At 40.1% G+C, this 7,015-nt stretch overlaps 2 long non-coding RNA genes across 2 annotated transcripts; one reads left to right on the top strand and one right to left on the bottom strand.

Annotated features, from left to right (window-relative positions):
• Nucleotides 1-338: 338 nt before the first annotated feature.
• LOC134463059 (uncharacterized) lies at nucleotides 339-1,743 on the top strand. Its single transcript, XR_010037618.1, has 2 exons — nucleotides 339-581; nucleotides 1,478-1,743. It is a non-coding gene; the product is annotated as an uncharacterized LOC134463059 (long non-coding RNA).
• A 520-nt stretch (nucleotides 1,744-2,263) lies between these two features.
• On the bottom strand, nucleotides 2,264-4,702 carry LOC134463058 (uncharacterized). Its single transcript, XR_010037617.1, has 4 exons — nucleotides 4,340-4,702; nucleotides 3,111-3,170; nucleotides 2,668-2,758; nucleotides 2,264-2,360 (listed from the first exon to the last, which is right to left on the bottom strand). It is a non-coding gene; the product is annotated as an uncharacterized LOC134463058 (long non-coding RNA).
• Between the last annotated feature and the right edge of the window lie 2,313 nt (nucleotides 4,703-7,015).

Here is a 7,015-nt window from a genome sequence, read left to right as displayed (position 1 = left end):
GTGTGTGTGTGTGTGAGAGAGAGAGAGAGAGAGAGAGAGAGAGAGAGAGAGAGAGAGAGAGAGAGAGAGAGAGAGAGAGAGAGCATGTTTGTGAGTACTGCAGTAAACAACAGGTGTTGAGGGGGCTGGTGACAAGTGAGAATACAGTAGGTCATCATCCATTTGTTTATGTAGACAACTAATTCATAGCCCTGAGAAAGCTGACGCTGAACCGATAATATATCCTAAATGAATGATCCACAAGCACATATATTCTGAATGGTGTGATATCTTCTGGCTAGTGCTATTCTTGTCTCGTGCAACATTATTTTAATATCACTATATATTGCAGCCATTGACAGTAAATAGAATGGACGCCAAATCAACGCTATTTGCCATTCAACGCTTTGAAGCCAGATTTGGGAACATTCCACCTTACATTCCACCTTAGCAACGCCAACGCAGGTGCTGATTGGACAACAAAACACCCAATCAGAGAATGCTCAGTTCAAGTCATGTCCCGCCCCTCCCACAAGGGTGAAAAATTAATATCACGCTGCGAGGGTGCTACTGAACCAACCCACTTTTCGGCTGTGCGACTGGTAAGTGTCAATAAAGAAACCTTGATTTTCACTGAAACATAACCCATTAAAAACCTGCTGATCAATAAGTGTGGCGAATATCAATACATAACGGTAATGAAATCTTGAAGGGTAGTTTACAATAGCACTTGAGTAATATTAGCTTAGCTAGCGAGTCCCATCCTCATGTCACCCACTTCATCACGTTGTAATTGATACGTTATGACAGGAAAAAAAAAATGACTATTGCATACAAGTTGGACAGTCTTACAATGCAATCTGCGACTATAGTTAGTAAAACAAGTAGGCTGGTGATCACTCAAAGCAGGACATAACGTCGACGTTGTGTTTTGATTGAAAGCAATAGCCTACGTTCTTGTGCTGCCATGTCTGTGGGCATGTTCTTCAAAATATGTTCAAGATCAGATTAATTGACCCCCACGTACTTAATGCATTTACCAGCTATCCACAGCATAGACTCCAGTAATTCATCATCAGATGTGTAGGCTTTGTATAGGCCAATTTGAAGTGCCACCAGAAATCTTGATGTGCCCTGTATTTAATTTCTAGCCCACCACACACAGTATCCTGACGGTGGTGTATAGTAGCTAAACAGATATGAAAGGTCAACACACACTACTCCTAAATCGGTGTCAGAAAATGCCAATGTACAGCTATTACAAAGATATTTGTCACTAGAATTACTGAAGTAGAACATGAAGTGACATTGGAGTGAATTACCTTTATGTGCAACGGTTGTTAAAGCATGTATGACATTTTTTAAATGATGTGGTGTGTTTGTATATGTTTGAACATCCCACAGACAAAACAGCTATCCAGCTATTTTCATACACCATGGTACCAAAGCTTCCTGATTAAAACTTCCTGGTTTATTTTCTTCATATTTGTTCATTCAGATGGGTGTGTGGCGATCATGAAGATGGAACCTGCCAGCGAGCTCCAGCTCCAGCCCTTTATCCTCCATTTAATAAGTCATTTACATTTCATTAAACGTACCTCATGTCTCAACCAATATGACTTAAGTAATACATAGTACTGCTTTCAATCCCTGAAGCAATGTGGTGACCAACAACACAAGAAGAACCCCTATATACATGTACGTCATGCGTCGTGTTGACGTTTAACTTGTTTCTTTTTTAAATAAACACTTACTATTATCATCCCAATGTTTCTTGTGCTTGAGACCTGTATATTAACATGCTTTTACCATTTGACTTCTCATAATGCTGAACAGAAAAGGCCAGAACAGGTTTTTCGTATGTGTAATGTATTTTTATATAGTGCTTAATACAAACGCACACAGGCATTACTTAATAACTACTTACAATTTCAGGATTTAGCAGTACAAATTGTGTAGTTTATTTACATATTGTTTTGGTTTGTATAAACCAAACAAAACAGTTTTTGTTTGTCCTTGCAATAACCACAGCAACACCATGGAAGGCCCGTCACAGCAGCTGATGATGGGCACTGTCAGATTTGGTTTGTCCATGTTCTGAAAAGAGCAAGAGAAAGGGTTGACAAATTATTTTAGACAGTTCAGATAGTCAGGTGTCTGAACAAAGGCCCAGTGGCCTCTGAATAAGAGGCTTAGTTCTGCCTGTTGTAGCTAATTGTAATATGATGTTATGGACCAAAAGCCGTGAAAGACAGATGAAACTTACGGGCGACGCGGATGGTGGCTCTAGGCCACACACAGTAATCAGTAGTCCGCGGGGCCGTGGAAGTCCTCCACCTGCTGACGGGTCACGTTGATCACCACCTCCCACATCTGCTGGCCTGAAACACACAGCAGTGGATATAGTACCAGTTATATTTTATTACTATACACAAACATATGAGGGTGATCGCTTTACTCGGGAAATAGGTCTTAGGTATAGAATCAGGAAGCATAATGTAAAAAACTTTTAAAAAACTAACATCTAAGTGTAGGCCTAATTTCAGTCTCACTTGCTGATGTGTTAGGTTTGTTATGCTTGGGACATCATACAAATCACTTGGTTACATTTTGTTTATCTTCGCCTCATAAGAGCCACACAGCGCAAGGCTATGGATTGCTAGAACCAGGCTTGTGATAATGACTCACGTGTGTAATATAGTGTAGAGATGGCAGTCGTGGCAGTGGCTCAAATCCTTATCCAGGAGTGGTCCTTCTCTGGTGTGCCTGCTGAGGTGTACTGTTCAGACAGGAACAAAAAAAGGCACATGGAGGGTAATGAGAACAATATCCATTTTGTATACAAACAACTTTAATAACTTGTATATTAGTGGCAGGTTTTGGGGTTAAAAAACATGTCAGCATGGTATGAATATCCAGTAAATAGATACTGTATGAGGTATATTTCATTGAATGGCACTCGACCTGTATGCTACAGCCATGGATATGGACAATAGTCTTGTATTTTATTAATTATAACAATAATAGCTGTACAGAGGAATTGGATCTCAGGTCTAGGGTCAGGAAGCATATTGTAAAGGTAGTATTTGAAAAATTACTAAAGATCACATTCACAAGGCAATTTACAGTACCTCCTAGGCTCTTGAGTTCCCAAGGAGAAATGTGCTGTGATTCTTGTTGGGACATCGCATCTGCAATGACAGAAAACATCACAAGGGAGAACATTACTCCTAAGAGGAACGATGGCATGTAATTGGCGTCCATAGTTTTACAGACAAAACGGTACCGTCCACATGCAGCACAATGACAAACATCTAACTTCAGCATGTGGGTATCAAACATTCAACTTTCACATGTCAACAGCCTAAGGATGAATATGCACAATATTAAGACGACAGATAAAACATTAAACTATAATCTCCCGGTTGCTCGCGCAAAATTTCGCGGTATGAAAATGACCTCCGCGAATTATATTAAGCAATGTCTCAACATAAATTCTGCTAACTGAGTCACCCTACAATATGAACAATAACTGAGGAATGATGCATTTTGCAGGTGTACGCCACAAACCTAGAACTATTCTAGTTTATGTGCTCAGACTATCCGCTGAAATGAAATTATAGTGAAATGATGACAAGCAAAACTATCTAACCTGTCACCTGTGCAATGTTACGGTTTTGCTATTTAACTTCTAGCTAGGCTTGGGATGTGAAATAAACAAACCCAGTCAGTCAGGCAAGTCACCTGACGCCTAAGTCCTGATTGGAAATAATGTTATGCCACCACAACTTCTACGAACAAATAGTATGTCAGCAAACAATCCACCACCACCAATGCCCTGGATTACTAAATGAGCTTGAAATTTACCTTCACCAACTTTTGTGTAAAGTCTGAGGTGCATGTAGCATGCTGAGGTGAATTAGTTAGCATAGACACGAACCAAGGATGTCTAAATAAAACAGATTTGCACCTGCTACTCTGCAGTAGAACTGATTAAGTCTACACTAAACCCAATGTACGTCAAAGAAACACAGTTTGCTTATATACTTACATTAAACATTATTCATGTTAGAAGTTACTTACAGACCGACAGATGCCAAGTCACTTTAATGGCATGTTTGATGGAGACACGATGCAATAATAGAGCTAGTCTTAGCATCATTACACTCAACATGTCTCGCTGACAGCGCTTAAAAACAAAAAAACAAAACTTGAGGCACATGCCACAATGTATTTGCCCGCCATATTATGGCTATTACTATGACCACAGTGTTATTTAAGTCAATGTATTTTGCTATGCAAACAAGTTTGTCAGTCATGTTGGTCAAACAACTGTAATAAAATGTTTCATTTTACTTACCTAAACATCAGCGCTCCAGCTCAGAGTACCGATAAGTACACCCGACTTCACAAGGAGATGGCCAAACAATGGCAACAGTAGATCAATCGATCGAGTTGATGTTCAAAGTTTATGAAAGTATAATATCAGGAGCAACACACAGATAGACAAGATTTCCCAGTCCCAGCCTAGGCACGCACAGCCAAGTAGTAGTCATGACGACGGCCCTCTCAGCGTGCGCCTGACTGAAAAGAATCCCAACTGTCAATCAAACCATCTTCTGATGCTCATTGGTCAATTTAACTTTAATATCTCTCTAAAATAAAACTTCACCACAAAAAAAGACCACCCTGGTAAGTTGGAGAGCAAGGGGACCTACTAGTTGAGCGAAAAATGATCCCCCTGGAGTGGCATTTAAGGGAGATACAGGGTTTTATGTCTCTCATAGGAATGAATGGGATTTGGCCATTTTCTGGTCTTTTTGGGTCCAACCTTGGCTCCAACCATAGAAATAATACAATGTATTAGTTCTATGGGCTCCAACTTGGCTTCAACAATGAAATAGAATTTTGGCCTCCATTCTATTTACTCTCAATGATTGCAGCACATGCATCACACATGCCAAACTGCAAAATCAACTGCTTTGGTGATTATATTTTAGGGTCAAAGACGTGTTTTTGGGCTCAGATGTCAGGTGGTGCAACGGCATCTAATGCCCATAAATTAATTAGTAATTGGTGGTTTATATGCTACGATTAATATTCTTCTGAGATAGTCCATTAAAAACAACATACAAACAAAAATGATCCATACAATAGTGGCACGGGGGTGCCGCCATGACATGTGCTACTGCTGAAACATCACTGGCCCTTTAACCCATTGTCTCCTGGAAGCACATATACGCTGCATTCAGGATTTTGAGATTTGAGCCGTTTTATTAAAAATGTGGGTAAGTTAGAGCTGAATGAACACATTCTAAGGTAAAACAAGGGTCCTAGCTTTTAAATGTAACTCATTTCATGTTTGTATGTGCTTCGGAGGCTGAGATATTTAGGATTTAATAGGCAGAGGGTACCCTTTCCCAAAAAGGGCTTAGGCTAAAATGGGTTAATGGAAAAGAAGATAATAGATTTGAATTGAATTGAATTGAAAGCTTTTATTGTCATTATACAAGTACAAGATGGTGGCGCATGAGGATCCTGCAGCTACAAGCTCTCTGTAGCCTCTTAGTTCAGTTCAGTTCAGTTAGGTTTATTTGATAGGGACAGATATACACATCATGTAGGCTATGCAAGCCCAACAGGATAGCATCATAGCATTTATAGCCTTGGCTAATTTCCAATGCCCGTCCCTAGAAGGGCTTTTAAAAGAAAATATAAAAAACTGTTTATAGTGCAGGTGGGGTTGCCGGCGGGCCCATTCACTATTAGCTGAAAATATTCAACTACATCATAACAACATTGCTGTGACATTACTGAGAGCTCTAAGTAACCGATTAAGACATAGCCATTCAAATTTTGGTTACAGTAAGGTAAACATAGGCTGTGCGCTGAAGGGTTAATATGGTTTTGCACTGACCAATGGATGATTGCATCACTAGAGCAGAGGTTCATAGTAAATTGGGGTGCGGGCAAAATTCTGCTTGCCAGTATTATAATTTGGCCAAACCAAAACCATAGCCTTGCACAGCAGATGGAGTCTCCGGGGGGGCCTATTCACTACGTATTTGCTGAAAATACTCAACGACATCATACCAACATGGCTATGACAGTACCGAGAGCCTTACATAACAGATTAAGACATAGCTATTACAATTTTGGTGACAGCAAGGTTATAACATAGGCTCTGCGCTAAGGGGTTAAAACTCGTTTTGGTCCCCACACCCCACACACACACACTCATTATGCTCAGAAACATGATTTAGTCATTAGTAGTAAGTGCACAGCAAGAAAGTTATCTGCAGTGATGGGAACCATGGCCTAACAGTCGGGGAGGGAGGTGGCCTTAAGGTCAGTGTGCTGCAGGTTTGAATCCCACCATTACCTCTCCTTGAAAACTCCATCATGGCTGAAGTGTAGGCTACTTGGTCACGACACCTAACCCCTCAGTGCCTCAGGGACTGTAACCAATACATTGTACCGGTAGATAACATTAGGTTGCTTTGGTTAAGTAAAGAAAAGAAATAATAAAAAGGCTATTGTGCAAAAAACATATTCTGTTAGTAGGTGCAGGTAAATGTGCAAAAAAACATAGGCTATACTCTGTGAGTTGAGGTAGAGAAGAGTAACGTGACCAGAAATGGAGTATTGAACAGATACGTCTATGATCTAGTATTGTGACGTACGGTAGAAGTAAGAAAAAAAGGACCTATTGCACAGTAATCAGGGTAGAAAATAGATTCAGGTAAGGTGCTTGAAGACAATGGGTTAAAGGGACAGTTTGGTCAATTTCAACATGCAGTTGTAATGCTCACACTACCCTGGACTTGTCAGTGCCTGAGATTACCTGAGTCTTCTTCTTCTTCAGTCTTTTCCGAGAACCTGGTCACTGTAATGGGGGCAGCGCTTTGTTTACATTTCAATTTTTTTTTTAAATTAATTCCCAAAAACATCCAAAAGGTTATACAACATCAGCAGACAACTAGCAAACAGCTGTACCTTTTGGGAAAATATTTGGAGTTGGCCTATGTTTCATTTT

The sequence above is a fragment of the Engraulis encrasicolus genome, chromosome 14 (assembly GCF_034702125.1).
Source record: "Engraulis encrasicolus isolate BLACKSEA-1 chromosome 14, IST_EnEncr_1.0, whole genome shotgun sequence".
NCBI classification, from domain to species: Eukaryota; Metazoa; Chordata; class Actinopteri; order Clupeiformes; family Engraulidae; genus Engraulis; species Engraulis encrasicolus.
The sequence above is the reverse complement of the archived record's forward strand: the minus strand, read 5'-3'. Positions and strand labels throughout refer to the sequence as shown.